Here is a 15,750-nt window from a genome sequence, read left to right as displayed (position 1 = left end):
CTTTGTAATACCCTTCCAGTGAATCTTTCTCCAATAATTTCATGACCGAGTCATGAAATACACCCTGAACAAATACACTGGCATATTTCAGAGAGCATTTGATTCAAAAGAAAATTACTGGTTCATACAGAATTAAGGCAACCAACTTGAAGTTCACAAGGTCCAGAACACAACTACAGACCAAAGTATTGGAAGCAGTCAGCACCACGTAGGGCTCCAGCTAGTGTAGCCATCACAGCGGCTAATCAGCTCCACTGAGTGGCAGTTTCATTATTCGGACAATATGTTGCATGAACAAAGCCACACCGCTTCTGCCAAGGGTGGTACACCATGGATACCAGAAGTAGTAGAGACTGTGGTAATACAGGTGGGCTAATTAACATCTCAGCAGATGCTGTAGGATGCTGCCTGGTGCCAGGAGAATGTTTGGACAATTGCAACAGTCTGGCAGATCTGATATAAATTTTCCAAAGTTGGGATGAAAGGTCCATTTCTGGAACATTTTTTTTTTCTTTATTAGGGGCACCAGGAATTCAGAACTGTCCTGGAAAATTTAGGATAGTTATTTACTTTATACTGAATACAGTTTTGAGTGACACCAGAAAGTAAATTTTCAGTCTGTTTCTACACACTTGATTCTGAACCAAAAATGGGCACAGTGTGCTTCCATTCAAACTACATGCTTCAGCAAACCTCTGTCAGAGTGGAGGAGCCCTCTCTCTTTGGAGCCCTCTCTCTTTGGAGACTGCACATGACTTTGATAACCAGAAATTCCTGCCAGAGAATTTTTTACAGTCACCTAAAGAAGAACAATAGGTGAATCAAGAGTCATGCTGGCAATATATTTTGTTTTACCTTCTGGCTTAACACCATTACAAATTTAAGTTTTTATTAGCACATGATAGATTATAAAAAAGAAAACACAGCTCCACAGAGAATTAGCATATAATTTTCCCAGCAGGACAAGTCCTTGAGGCATGCAAGGACAAATCTATGATATTGTTAATAATCTCGCTGTATTTTCCAGTTGTAGCAAACCAACTCTATACATTTTAGCCCAATTATATTTATATTCACTTTAGAAGAACTAAAATGATGAATTCCTGGAAGAACAAATGTATACGGTTTCTGGCTGGAAAATAGTGGAAGTTTATACATTTCAGATAAGAAAACCCATATACCGCAAATAATTCCAAAGGACTAAGAAGGGGAACAAGTCCAGATGTAATGAGCTTTGGGGCTAAATTCTGAGTTAAAGAAAACGTATTATTAGTTCGTACTATGAATATAAGGCAATATATTGTAATGGTTGAAACAAGCAAAAGAAATAGCTACTGCTTTTCTCCGCTAGCTGTACTACTGAATCTGAGCAAATCTCATTTCAGTTAATCCATCTGCATAAAGCTATCTGCACTAACCCACAAACATTTCTGTGAATCTTAATTAATTTTCTTGAAGTAGTGTGACACCTGGCAACAAAGACATCATATAAATACAAAGTACTATTCATTCCTACCAAAAGGCTGAATTTCAGGCAGTTAAGAACACCACAAAATAGAAAGCTAATACATTTTTGTTACCAGTAATCCTAACAGGAAGCAAATACAAGTAGTGTGGAACACAAATGTAGGAAGGACAGACATGCAAGGAGAACTGATTTTCTTGAATACTGAATACATGATATTGAGCAACATAAACAAAAGATTTAACCCCTGATGAGATAGTTTTGTTAGTTAAACAGATAATACCCATACAGACAGTGCTTTTTCTTTAGGCACTCCTGGCCTGCTCTCCCACATCAACAGTTTTCCAGCACTTAAGTGGAGGCACAAGTGGGGAGCCATTGACTCAAGGTCACCCAGCAAACAATTCTTTGGAAAGATTAGAACCCAGAATCCTCTGGGATTTTTTGCCCCCAAACCCTTTAATGGCCTCCTTTTGGTCTATCTTGGGTTGGATCTCAGCCAGGCACACTTATCATAGGCAATTTCTGGCAGGACAAGCATGTAATTCATGAGAGGGGAAAGCCTCATTTTGAATCCCAAGTGAACAAAATGAAATTATTCCTGGCAGGATTTACAGGGTGGATTTTCATAGATGGCAAATCCATGCTTCAGTTTGCAGAGTTAAGGGCTTGAAAAACTAGCCAAGCAAAAGTAAAGAGGAGTAGGGGACCCTAAAAAGATTTCATAGTGGGGGCTGGAATGCAGAGAAAATACATCTTGAAAGGGCCAAACATATTGTTCTTGGCAGGAACACGATAATCCTTGAGTTACTAGGTAGGAAAAAACTAAGATTGCTCAATAGACAAACCCATATTGTTCGTGGCAGGACTAAAATACCAAGTTTAATTTTGGCCAGCACATATGTAATCCAGTTCAAGGCATAACTAGTATGGGCTGAAAATACCTTGAAATTCCTATGAAAACTCAATTTCCATAACACAAAACAATAGAATAGCTGGCAAACCCTCCCTTCCACCCAAACACGGCACAGAGTTTGATTGACAAAGTGAACCCTGCAGCTTCACTTCATGATTTGAATTGGTAGGACTTACATTTTAAGTGGAAACTCTCAGACAGCTCCTACCTTATAGTCATGAGTTTACATCCAGACTGGACCAGCATTCACTTTAGGATCATAGAAAATTAGGCTTAGAGGGGACCTCAGGCGGTCATCTAGTCACCTGCTCAAAGTAGGACCATCCCCAACCAGATCATCCCAGCCAGGGCTTTGTGTAGCTGGGTTTTAAAAATCTCCATGGAGATTCCTATACTTCTCTGGGTAGCCCATTCCAGTGCATTACTACCCTTCTAATGAAAAAGTTTTCCCCACTATCTAACCTAAACTTCTCTTGCTGCAATGTGAGACCATTGCTCCCTGTTCTGTCATCTGCCACCACTGAGAACAGTCTAGCTCCATCCTCTTCAGAAACACCTTGAAGGCTGAACCACCTTAAATTCCATCTCAGTCTTCCCTCCTGCAGATTAAATAAGTCCAGTTCCCTCAGTCTCTCTTCAAAAGCCATGCACCCCAGCCCCCTCAATGCCTTTTTTGCCTCCTTAACAGACTACTGCACAGGGCAGTACAGTTTGGGGAGGAGGTGAGCAGCCCTCAGTGGCAAAAGAACAGGTTACGGACCACTTAGAAAAGCTGCATGTGTACAAGCCCACGGGGCTGCCGGATGGGATGTACTCCAGGGGGCTGAGGGAATTGGCTGATGTGATTGCAGAGCCATTGGCCATCATCTCTGAAAACTCATGGTGATCAGGAGAGGTCCTGGATGATTGGAAAGGGCAAACATAGTGCCCATTTTTAAGAACAGGAAAAAGGAGGATCCAGGGAATTACAGACCAATCAGTCTCACCTCAGATCCTGGTAAAATCATGGTGCAAGGATAACGAGGAATTCTCAGTTGAGGAACCGGTTAAAGGAATGAAAAAATTCTACTTGCCAAATTTAGACCCCATTCAGAAATTAGACACATTCTTTTGGATTGGGCCAAAATACTGTTCAACATCTTCATTAACGATGTGGACATTGGAGTTAGGAGTGGACTGGCCAAGTTCGCCGATGACACCAAACTTTGGGGCAAAGCATCCACGCCAGAAGATAGGCGGGTGATCCAGGCTGACCTGGACAAGCTCAGCAAATGGGCAGATGAGAACCTCATGGTGTTTAACACCGAAAAATGCAAGGTTCTCCACCTTGGGAGGAAAAACCTGCAGCACCCTTATAGGCTCGGCAATGCTACGTTGGTTAGCACTACAGAAGAAAAAGACTTGGGAGTCATCATTGACCACAAGATGAACATGAGCCTGCAATGCGATGCTGCGGCTAGTAAAGCGACCAAAATGCTGGCGTGCATCCATAGATGCTTCTTGAGCAAATCCCGGGACGTCATTCTCCCCTTGTACTTGGCCTTGGTGAGGCCGCAGCTGGAGTACTGCGTCCAGTTTTGGGCTCCACAATTCAAAAAGGATGTGGAGAAGCTTGAGAGAGTCCAGAGGAGAGCCACGCGCATGATCAGAGGTAAGGAAAACAGATCTTACGATGACAGGCTGAGAGCCATGGGACTCTTTAGCCTGGAAAAGCGTAGGCTCAGGGGTGATCTGATGGCCACCTATAAGTTTATCAGGGGTGACCACCAGGATCTGGGGGAACATCTGTTCACCAGAGCGCCCCAAGGGATGACGAGGTCGAACGGTCACAAACTCCTGCAAGACCGTTTCAGGCTGGACATAAGGAAGAATTTCTTTACTGTCCGAGCCCCCAAGGTCTGGAACAGTCTGCCAGCGGATGTGGTTCAAGCACCTACATTAAACACCTTCAAGAGTAAATTGGATGCTTATCTTGGTGGGATCCTATGACCCCAGCTGACTTCCTGCCCTCTGGGCAGGGGGCTGGACTCGATCTCCCGAGGTCCCTTCCAGCCCTAATTTCTATGAAATCTACGAAATTCGGATTCGACCCGAATCTGGGACAGCAATTAGATTAGTTGATTTGGATCACTGTCCCCGATTCGATTTGGCGGAATCTGAACCTGAAGATTCGATGCTGATTCAGAGAATCAGCGATTCGGACATAGACACAGCTTTAAATGTTTTTTCTACATACCTCGAGGTACCAGGCTTGTGACTGCAGGCTTGTGAATGCTGTGATGCTGGGGCAGATGAAGCATTCCACAGGAGCACGGGGGGCCCTGCCAGCTCGGCGACGAACCTGGAATTGGATTGGAAGTACTTCCGGGTCTGCCAGGGAGTGTGCTGGGGGGCCCCCTTGCATCCCCCCAGCTCAACAATTGGCCACAGGGGAACCCTGGGTGCCCCCCAGACCCAGGAGTCACCAGTCACCAAGCTTGGTGGGGCACGGTGGGCTCCCCTGCACTCTCCCTGGAAGACCCGGAAGTGGACTGGAAGTGCTTCTGGTCCACTTCTGAGTCTGGTGCCGAGCAAGGGAGTCCCCCAGGCTTCTGTGGGACACTCCATGTGCCCCAGCACTGCAGCATTCATGAGCCGCCTGCTACCCAGATGTATGTAGAAAAAACATTTAAAGTTGCGTCTGGGTCCGAATCCCCAAATCTTTCCGAATCTCTAACTGATTCGGAGGATTCCAATTCAACCCAGAGAGATTAAAGGGACCTCTGATTTGATTCAGATTTGGAGATTCAGCCACTGAATTGGGCTGAATCTCCACCAAATTGAATCAGGGACCGAAGCTTTGCGCAGCCCTAGCTTATAACCAAAGGGCTGATCATCAGTTAGTATAGTTTCATAGTTTGTAGGGCTGGAAGGGACCTGAGCAGATCATCTAGTCCAACCCCCTGCCATGGCAGGAAAGAATACTGGGGTCAAATGACCCCAGGTAGATATTCATCTAACCTCCTCTTAAACACCCCCAGGGTAGAAGCCTGCACCACTTCTCTTGGAAGCTGGTTCCAGACCCTAGTCGCCCTGACCGTGAAGTAGCACCTCCTGATATCTAACCTAAACCTACCCTCTGCCAGCTTGTGACCGTTATTCCTGGTCACTCCTGGCGGTGCTCGGGGGAACAGTGACTCCCCCAATGCCTGCTGATCCCCCCTGACTAGTTTATAACAGGCCACAAGATCCCCCTCAGCCTTCTCTTTTGGAGGCTGAACAGGTTCAGGTCCCACAGCCTGTCCTCATAGGGCCTGCCCTGTTGTCCCGATCATATGAGTAGCCCTCCTCTGGACCCTCTCGATGCCGTCAACATCCCTCTTGAAGTGCGGTGCCCAGAACTGGACGCAGTACTCCAGCTGCGGCCTGACCAATGCCACATAGAGGGGAAGTATCACCTCCTTGGACCTGCTCGAGATGCATCTGTGGATGCATGCCAAGGTGCGGTTGGCCTTCCTTACTGCCCCTCCACACTGCCGGCCCATGTTCATCTTGGAGTCAATGATCACTCCCAGATCCCTTTCCACCTCCGTGCTGACAAGAGGGGAGTTCCCCAACCTGTAGGTATGGTGCCGGTTGTTCCTCCCGAGGTGCATCACCTTGCACTTGTCTGTGTTGAAACCCATCCTATTCTCATCTGCCCACCCTTGTAACCTGTCTAGGTCTGATTGTAGCCTCTTGCATCCTTCCAATGTTCCCACGTCCCCCCACATCTTAGTGTCATCAGCAAATTTGAACAGGGTGCTTTTTACCCCCTCGTCCAAATCGCTGATGAAGATGTTGAACAGTGCGGGCCCGAGGACCGAGCCCTGCGGAACCCCATCACTCCCTTCCAGTCTAGGCCTTGGAGAGATTTGCTGATGGAGAGTATGTATAGATCAGTAACAGAGTGGTACTTCTTAATACAGTAGGAGCTTTACTGAAAACAGACTTGCTGTACAAGAAAGGGTGGTGTGTCAGTTAAATCATTAACCTGCAGGCATATTTAAATACCTTGCAGCAGGAGAACTTTTTGCCCTCTATTAATATTTGTTTATATTTAATACTTACTTCTCTGCAAGTAGAGCTTTCCATCTGTACACCTGCTGCAATTTACAAAAGTAGCTAAAGCATCTTCAGCCCCATTTCATACAGATAGGAAACATGTCACAGTTTAGGAGGCCTGCCAAAGATCTTATAAGTACTCTAGAGCCAGGAACAGAAGTAGGGCTTCTGACTCATAGTCCAGTGTCTATCCACCCAGCCACAGTTTGCTGTGGGGAGACCAAAGAGTCACTGGTGTATGTGTTATGTGTTGATGAAGTTGAGCTAATTCAGACAAGGGCCTTGTATCTGAGCATGATTTTCTTCACACAAGTGGACCGTAGCCTTTAATAGGACTGTTCAGAGAGACAAGGTTGCACACAAGGTTTTGCAGGTTCAGGAATGTGACAAATTTGATAGCACTTTTAGTTCTGTGAAACTCTGCCACATTAAAATAGTGTGGGGATTTATTAAATTCTCAGTTTCACAATATACTGTTTCCCAGTTTCAAAGGAAACCTGATAAGCAAAACCATGTTTGCTAACTATCTGTACATCGAAGACCGGGACATACACAGCAAGTGTTAGAAAATAAATTGTGCGTGCAGGAAAACAAAAAGTTAAAACCAAACTATGAAACTGCCCAGAACTTGTATTTTGGCCCAATCCAAAAGAATGTGTCTAATTTCTGAATGGGGTCTAAATTTGGCAAGTAGAATTTTTTCATTCCTTTAACCAGTTCCTCAATTGAGAATTCCTCATTATCCTTGCACTTTTCCTGCCTTCTTGTCCTGTAGACTTCTGCAGTGATTACTAACCCTAGTCCCATCTGTTTCTAACACACAGTTAACAGCCCTGTTTTTCAATGCAATGCTAGGGGCACTTATATTCCAAATAATCAATTTAAGAAGTGTGTATTTTGTTATACAAAAAGGAACATCTTAATTCACTGAGAATCAAGTTAGAGCAGAATCCTCCCTGCAAACTGAAGACAAGAATCAGATTTTAATAAAGAAACAGGGTCTTTTGAGAGGATTTAGAGACCAAAGCCTACACTTTGAGTCAGAACAAAAGTTATATGCAAATCATGTAAAAAAAAAAAAAAGCAAAACCAATCCCACACTGTAAAGAGTCTTTTGTATTTCAGATCCTTGTGCCAATCAATATTGTAATTTCAAATTGCTGTTAGTTGAACATCATCATATTAGCATGCTTTAGCACCATCTAGCTTGCATCTGCAGAAGTAAAAATCCATATTTTCTTCCAAGATATCTAGATACCCGATTCTAGATGGATTCTTTTCAAAGCATGGCTGCCTTTATTATAATCCAAACTATAGCAAAAAATAAATTAGATGCAAGGAAGTAAAAAAATATAAATTCATTCTGAGAATAATTCTGCAATACTGTCTGCACATTCAAGCACTTCTCCAAGATCCATTCCTACTATAAAACCTCTAAAAATATCAGCCACCTAATAACGGCAACATTGAGGCACCAAAAATACTATTATCAAATACAATATACTTTAAGAATGCAACTAAGACAATACATGCCAATCTCTGGGCTTGTTCTTCATCCCTTTTTCTTTTCACAGTCCCATCCAGAAGTCTACGTCTGTTTAACTTCACGTCCTACACAGTCCAACCAGTTTTCAAACGTGTTTTTGTTTTGTTTTGTTTGTGGGGTTTTTTTGTTTTTTTTTAATTAAGGCTCTCCTTAAGAGGCTATTAAGGAAAATCAGTGACTGGAGGTTAAGCACAAATTCTTGTTCTAGACAAACGTAGATTAAGTGATGGGAAATGAAGCCACATGGAGAATAGCTGCTCCCAAGACTGCAGAACTATTAACCATGGTTGGTCTAGGAAGAATATTTATGTACTGTGTATTTCGAGGAAGAAGGGGGAACCGAATTGATGAAGTTTATTGGTGATGCTACATTCTTTTCAGTTAACAGAACAATTATAGATGATTGTGAGAAACTCCAGTTGAGTTTAAAAGACTTAAAGTGGCACAATGAAAGTTTTTAATTTGGTATTTAACCTAAGGTATTTAATTTGTATAAATGTATAGCAAATACTATTTTAAAAACTCATCCTGTGGACTTCACTACCTCTGATTGTATTATAGTGGCTGGACTTTTAAAAGTAAATTTCAGAATGACTTCAGATGTCTCTAGTCTCTAATTGTCTAAGTTAATATGGGCAATTTTATTGCACATTTCAGAGGTTTCAGTCTGTGGTCAAGTGGGTGTTCCCATATTTCCATTGTACAACATAGCACAAATAGCTGTTACACATACAGGGAGGATGGCTTCACACCCATCAAGTATTTTATGAAGCCAGCTTAGATGGACTAATGATCCGATTCCGCTTTCCTGTACATCTAACACTGGCCACCAATAGGTATGCCGCTGAGAGCAATTTGGTTTGGATAACTCTGCTGATGAATAAAATAGACATACACAACTATATTACAGGATAGTAGTGTATAGAAACAATGACAAAAGGAGGTTTGTGAACCATAGGGCTGTCATATGAAGCATCATCTAATCAAGATGGCACACAGATGTTTGTCATCTAAATTGCTTAATTTAGACTAAATGGAACAACAAAAAACAGGACTGAACAAAAAAAAAGGTTTCCAAGAGGGAGCGCAGTGTACGTTTCCTTTGTAACATCATGCACCAACTCTTGCCTCACCAAATGACAGCTGCCTCTGTTGATAGTCATATTCCTTAGATATTCAAAAATACAATACAGAGGAAAATACATTACAACTACATCAAGCACAGATGTGAAAGCCAGCTCCCTATTGGGACTGGAAAGCATCTAGCACCACATGATAAACATTAGAAACAGAAACTCAGAGTCACCACTCCATGCTAGCCCTTTACTTGTATTTCTTGCCAAAAAGCATGAGTAGATCTGCCAGAGATGGGATGAATTTTCCTGAGGTGAGGCTATTGACCAAAGTTTTAAAAACAAACTGACGTTTCTTCATGGAGCCGGCCATGAGCAGACTGTTCTGAGAGTCCTTACGACATTCTGTTAATGTTCCCAAGGAAAGTAGAGAAACATGCTTTGTGGACATATTTAAGTGTTAAATCTTCCCAGAGGAGGCAATTTTGGAAACAGAGCTCTTGCAGCCTCTGGAGAACCTACCAACTCCAAGGTGAAGACACAAAAAGAAGGTGACATTAATCTGAATGATTACATAAAAAGGAAACAAAGATACCACACAATGCTGCCACCTTAAATCCAAGACGGAGATTCCTCAGCATGTCCACTTCATATTTTGCGCAGGTAAGGGAAAAAGGCACCGATACAGTGGACTTTTTCTTCTTGCACTTAGACAGCATGACAAGAAATCAAGCACCTGAGTCTCATGACAGTTTACTGATAGTTAATACCAAGTTTTCGCCACTGAATGCATTTACCTGCAGGATACCAATAATCTTTTTGGCAATATGTATAGTGCCAATGTTTTTTCCCCCTTTATGTACCTTCAGGTAGATTTCATTCCTCCTTCTCTGGTGACTATACCAGTGACCAGTTTATTGGCCTGCTAAGAATACATAAGCAGCTGACAATGATGTTATACCATCCACTGAGATATGCACAGCTCAGCTGTCCTAGCCAAGTTGGTTTCATTATGTGTCCCTTACTGCCAGTGCATGTTGAGAAGCCTTATTTTTAGCTGAGCCCTTAAGAAACATGAAGAGCTTTGGATATTGTTATGCGTGGCATAATCAGAATGGATGCTAGGGAGTTGTGGCTAGAAAGAGCACCTCCTGTACCATATAACTTCTCATGAACTGCATTTTTCATACCAAGCCAATCTGCTTGGACAATGAAGATAAAAGACATGTATACAAGCGAGATTACCCTACGCTTACCTAGAGGGGAGATAACCACTCTCCTAAAGAGAAAGAGAGTGGTTGTGACCATAACATATTTCGGCCCAATTTGGCAGCTGAATCTCCAAATCAGAATTAAATCGGGAGACCAATAAAAAAAGTCCGAATTGATTTGAAGGTATCCAAATTGATTCGGAAAAGGTTCAGAGAGATTCAGAGATTTGGGCAGTCCCCTGAGGGAGCTGGACCTGCACTCTGTGCCAGTAAGTAGGGGGAGGCTGGGGAGGGGATCATGGGGGGACTACCACCAGGCCCCATCCCCTGCCTGCTTCCCCAGCCCCCTTGAGTGCCCCCAACCACCGCCCACTCTCCCAGCCCCGCCAGTGGCTGCCCCGCCCAGCCCCAGTGTCCCGGCTCTTAAAAAAAACCCGCACTCACCAGCTGCTGCAGCAGCCGTCGGGCTTCTGGGGGCTCATGGCAGAGCGCCCCATGCAGCGCGGGGCAGTGGGGATCACCCCCTTGCCTGGCAGCAGCCAGTGAGTGTGGGTCTTTTAAAAAAAAAAAGTCGGGATGCTGGGGCTGGGCAGGGCAGCCATTGACAGGGATGGGAGAGTGGGTAGGGGAATTAGGCCTGTTTGATTCAGAGATTTGGCCAAATCAATTCAGGACACTGATTCAGATCACCAAATTGAATCACTGTTCCCCAAATTGGCCAAATCTGAAGTGAATACTAACTGCTTCACACAGGCCTACTATCTACCCCTCTGTCTCAGAATACTCTCCCAGGCTAGGGACAGACATTACACAAACTGGTTTGAGTGATCAGAAACTGGTTTAAACCCTTAACAGAAGAGATGTCCACTGCATATAAACCAGTTTGAAAATGGCCGAAACTGGTTTGAGATGAACTTGGTTGAATGTAGCATCAGACTTAACTGATTTGGGTCAAGCCAGTTTATGCAATGTCTGTCCCGGACCCCTTCCTGGTTTAACTTAAATCAGAATCCCCCAGCATCCTGTCATGCCTTCTCGGCTAGGTGGGGCGCTCTGCTCCAGAGAGCTGGGCTGACCCCTCCCCTCTGCTCCCTGGCTGCAACTCCAGCAGAGACTGCATGCACAGGGCATCTGCCTGGCTCTTCCAGTTCAACACTCCCTGCTGAAACAGGGATTCCCCCTTCTGCTCTGCCTTACACAGGCACCTCTCAGCATTAGTTAGCATGCCACGTTGGCTACGGTCTGTGCTGTGGGAGACACAACGTTGGCTTAGGGCTTTTTGGAGCTAGTCAACAAGTAGTAATGTCCCTCCATTCCTTCCTTGGAAAAAGTTGTTTAAAGAAGTGCTTGAACTAATGAGAGTGGCTTTTGTTTTCTTAATGGGCTGATAAACACTGTTATCTACTCCCTACTGGGCTGCTCAGGGGTTGGGGTTGGGGGGAGGAGGAGAGAATACCTCCCTAATCAGACTGTCCTTCCAGGGCCTGGCCATGACTCTCCCCTCCCCCAGACCATCACTCTGGAAGGGAAGAGAGGGCTGGTCTAGGGCCCCCAGCTTCTAGACTAAGCCACTGCAGGCATGTGCCTGCATTTCTGGAATGAAAAAGGGAATATTCCTCTATCTGCCTCCAAATCATTCAAGCTTTGCAGGTTAGACTAAAAAAGGATAATTCTGCAGGATAAAGTTGCTGACTTGGGTTATAAAGCTATGCAGGTAATTTCTAGCATATCTTCATGAGACAAAGAAGCTCAGAGAATGATTTCACCAAAAAAGACCATCAAACACAATAGTAGCCCTGTAATTTATACACACTGATACAGACTCTGTGAGTGAAGTCAGGAACAGTAGGCTTATAACCTAACATTGGTTCAGCAAAATGTCACTGTCCTCCAAGAGCTACAAAACCAAAAACTGTTATTATTTATGAATGCACAGAGTGCTCAGCTTTGCAGAATCACCTGTCATACAGTCCAGTTACCTGTAATTGCTGACAAGCATTTCACAGACATTGAGTTCAAAAGTGTCCACAATAGCATACACTCTAACCCCTTCCATACAGCACAGCCCCAAAGATCACTGAAACCACGACAAATTAGGATATTTAGTACAAACCTTACAATATTCCACAGAGAGTAGGAGTCAAATTCACGATAAATGCCTTGGGCTTCTGCAATGGTAGAGGATGAAATGTGAACACATGATCCTAGAATGTGGACCATGCCATATGCTAGGAGGAAGGCAAAAAATAACTCCAAGCCCTTTCAATTTTAACTTACCTGATCTCCCACCTGGATCCCAAATCTGGTGATTCTATTAATCTTGAGCATGTGAGAAATGTACCCATCAGGCTTCTGGGAGGTTTCTCAGTACTGCTAAGAATACCAGTACAGTTGAGCCCCAACCTTATTTTTAGCTTTAGAAGATGGTGAAAACAAACAAACAAAAAAACCCAACAACCCACTAGAAAGCCTTGTTATGCATTCCAGATGGAAAATATTCTGCTTGATCCCAGCAGGTGGGCAGAAGCACTAAAGCATGAGATTAAGATACTGCATAAAGAACCCCTTGCTCTTAATCTAAACTATGGCCTCCTTGCGACTGGACTGAGAGAATTGAAAGCATCAGAGATTTTTGCACTGTGATATCAGGAACAGCACTGCAATGTACAATGAAGATAGCAAACAGGGATTTCTGGCTCTCCAATACAGCTGTGTGAAATAGCAGAACAATTTTTGGTTCAACAAGGTATACTATGTTTAAACAGCATTCATTTTTCAATAATTTTGAATGCTAATGGACAGGCCTTGGATCACAGTGTTCACAAATCCCTGGTTTGTCAGGCACGACAGACAAATTTAGCAAACAGCAGCCAGATGTGATCAGGCAGTAATCACTCCCAAGTTTGTTAACAGGCTGTGGTTTGATAAGGGAATAGAATGGTTTATTTATACATGTGCGATTAAATTGACCAGTACATTGCAAGTACTACAGGAGCCACAGCAATCCAGACTCACTCTCTGTAAGACAGCTATTCCTAGAGACCCATACAAGATCATTTGCTTTCACTGCTGTACTGTCCAAACAGCAATGTTGCTGTCCTCAGTTACAGGTAGAAGGCCCAAGGCTGTCAATTAGTGGCTTTGTTTTGAACTAATAGCAAGTCTCCAAGGTTGGATTTCTGAAATCAAATATGATAAAAATCACAGTGCCCTGGAACTTGTGACAAACTGTCCTTAGAAACAGCTTAAAAATCCTCATGTTTCTGCACCATTTCAAGGAAAAAACAATTTTCAAAAATACATTTGAATGCCTGCAGGTTGAGGCTCGCAGAGGCAGAAATCTCATAACTGACTAATCTTAAAGATCATCTTCCCTAATTTGTTGTCTACACATCACCTCCATACCTGAGTGTTTCTATGTATCCAACCCTCCACAAAAATTCAAATCCCCCCAATCTGCATTCTGAGTGTTTCCATCTATAAACACAGCTCACATTCATTGTTAATAGGGCACATGGTTAGAGCATGTGCAAGATGACAAACAGCTCATGTGCTGATGGCTTTTGGCAAAGCTGCATTATTTCACAGAGGATACTCCATCTGTCACTATATTCAGAAACAAGAAACTGACCTCGGTAGCACTACAGAAGCCCCAGCAGATTAACATTTAATGATGCTTTCAGCTTCAGCCTTCATAATGTTCTTTTTTTTCAGAGAGCAGACAGAAGAGAAAGCAAACAGCGTGCTAAGCATGCGGGCCTCATCTCAGCCACCTACTTTGATACAGTTGACTCGGAAATGCTTGTTTGCTAAATCTGTTAAATGAAACAATCCCATATATGCATTTTACTAGGCCAGGAAAAACAGTCACTCTTTGTACAGCTAGAAGCAAAGTCTCTGTTTTGAACTGTAGAACACTGTTATCACAACTATTCAAAGAGTTAAGACAAAAAAGGTGCGACTCTTAGAAGCAGGAGAACCACTGTACTTAAGCACTTCAAAGGACATCTTCAGGGTCACTGTAATGTTGGAGTGCTCTCAACTAATTTTTCATAGATTCAAAAGACAGATATATTAAAATGATACTAAAGGGAGTTTTGACTCAGGCTCCAGGAGTGGGGATGCACTAATTAGAGCAGCTCCAAGACCTGCTCTAATTAAAGCACCTGCAGTCTCATGTATCACCATCCCCACGCTTCAAAATGGTGGCAGGGGCGCTTTAACTAAAGCTTGTTGGACTGCTGTCATTTTGAAGCATGGGGACACTGATATACAAGATGCAGAGGCTGCTGGAGGTGTGCTAATTAGCATGCTCCAGCAGACTTAATTGATGCTGTTCTGACATGCTGTAATTACATTGTATTGGAGCAGCTTCCCTGCACACGTATACCCAAAGCACTCCCACATTCAGAATTAGTTCAGAGTCTTTCTCCTTCGCCTGCCTTGCTGCACTTACACTTACAGTTTGATGAGGCTGGGAAGGTACTTGATGCTGTGTAACAGCAGACACCGGCCCACAGTACATATAGCCACAGGCCCGTATCTTGCAACTGCATCCACAGGTATAGACAGATATAACAATTACAGCAGTATTAAATTATGCTGATATAGGCTGTTACAACATTAATGTTACATCTGCATGCTCCTGTAGCCATCCACAGTTAAGTTATCCCAATGTAACTAACTTCTATGGCTACTGAGCACACAGCAATGGGAATTAGGCCCTTGGCAGATGTTAATTTAATAGAGACATAAGATCTGATCCCCATCCCAACAAATCACTCATCCTGCCATGCCACACATTCATAGCATGATGAATGATTTTGGGGATCAGGTATCAGATCCCAGTTGTATCTATTCAACTTGCCAGTGTACATGGAGCCCAGGATGAAGATTCTGGGCTCTCCTTCACCAGCAAGTGGAAAGCCGCACATGGTAAACCCTGGCATGGAGCTGCCCAGAACAGGACCCTGCGAGTACCAGATAGTGGGAATCAATGGGTCTCCCCTACTTGGCAAGTTCAAAGCCATGTTCCTGGGAATCCAGCATGTCATAAATCACACCATAAATGTACTGGGCACCAAGGACCTTACATGGTGAAGGCTAATGCCCAACAATTCTCCCTCCCTGTTTTAAAGCAGTTGAAAGTTAAGTCTGTCTACACCTGAGGAAAGAACCCTACATGGAGCCTCGGTTGAAGTCAGCAGTTTTTACATAAGAACAGAGGCCCTCTCCTTACAGATAGAACTATGAATAAAGCCCAAAGGCAAATTAAAAATCAGGTGCCCATTTATATGTGGGGACCCACAGGAAGTACCATGTTTATTGGCATAGCACTTGATGACAGAACATTGATGGGAGTTAGTGCATGTGGGCCTCAGGGAAGCAGTGTGTTTGGAGGAGAATTTGGAGAAGGGGAGCTGGCACAACATGAAAGCAAAGGTAGAAACACAAAA

The sequence above is a fragment of the Crocodylus siamensis genome, chromosome 4 (genome assembly GCF_052110815.1).
Source record: "Crocodylus siamensis isolate JL-2025a chromosome 4, ASM5211081v1, whole genome shotgun sequence".
NCBI classification, from domain to species: Eukaryota; Metazoa; Chordata; order Crocodylia; family Crocodylidae; genus Crocodylus; species Crocodylus siamensis.
The sequence above is the reverse complement of the archived record's forward strand: the minus strand, read 5'-3'. Positions refer to the sequence as shown.